Source organism: Charadrius vociferus, unplaced genomic scaffold, assembly GCF_000708025.1.
Source record: "Charadrius vociferus isolate BGI_N301 unplaced genomic scaffold, ASM70802v2 scaffold340, whole genome shotgun sequence".
Classification (NCBI taxonomy): domain Eukaryota; kingdom Metazoa; phylum Chordata; class Aves; order Charadriiformes; family Charadriidae; genus Charadrius; species Charadrius vociferus.
The window spans coordinates 857,363-858,387 of NW_009646631.1; positions in this window are offsets into that span (position 1 = coordinate 857,363).

A 1,025-nucleotide genomic window follows, 5' to 3' on the forward strand; every position below is an offset into this window, starting at 1 on the left:
ATTAATGCTAGCGGAAAAGCCTCCAGCCAGCACTGCGTGCAGACCCTACGTACGTGGTGGTGGTGGTGGGGGTGGTGGTGGTGGTGGTGGTGGTGCCTTTCTCCGGGGCGTTTTGCTGCTGAGGATAAATTAAAGTCTCTCTAACGCCCGCCCCCCTCACCCCCACCCCCCTTCCTCCAAGAAATTGAGGTTGTGGCGTTCTCGAAAGGACTGAAAAACGTGATCTTATTCTACAGGAAAGAATTGTTTAGCCCCCCTCCCCGCCCGTGCTGCTTTAGGTGGCAGCTAAAAGTTCGCTTAACATGAAGAGGAAGGCTTCAGTTTTTACTCTGAGGAGGAAAGACACCTTTAATGAAACGATAGAAAGCTAAAAATAATGTTGGAGTTTTTTGTTTGTTTGTTTGTTGGGTTTTTTTTTAATCTTTCCTTAAAACGCAACAGCATGAGATTTCCTTATGATTTCAGGGAAACCCAGGGAGTCCCTATAGGAGAGAGAGAAATATGGTGGTGCCTGTGGTGAAGGGGGTTTTGTTTGGTGTGGTGGTTTGGTTTTTTGTTGTTGTTGTTTCCATAGCTTCCTGGTTTGTTAAACAACAGAAATTTTCCTCTAACAGCCCCCAAAGTGCTGGAGAATAAGATGTGTCAAAAACGCTTTTACCCAGGAGAGACACAGAAGGCTTACAAAGTGAGATGTGCAGTGTTATCCAGTACAATAACATTCCATAAACAATACATACAAACTTGTCATTAAAAGAGTCTTCAAGTCTCTGTACCAGGTATGGAAAGACCAGGACATTTCATGCTTGATGATATTGTAACTAAACCAATATAAAATGTATACCTTCATATATAAAATGTATACCCTGATCAAGCACTCCAACTGGTTAATTAATTTCATAAAGTTCAATGTTGCTGTATTTTGATAATAATAATATGTCTCAAGTGGTATATTCTGGGATGTATTAATTGCTTGGGGCATTTTATCACGGATATTGATTTCTAATACTAGTTTGAAAGTCCCTCTG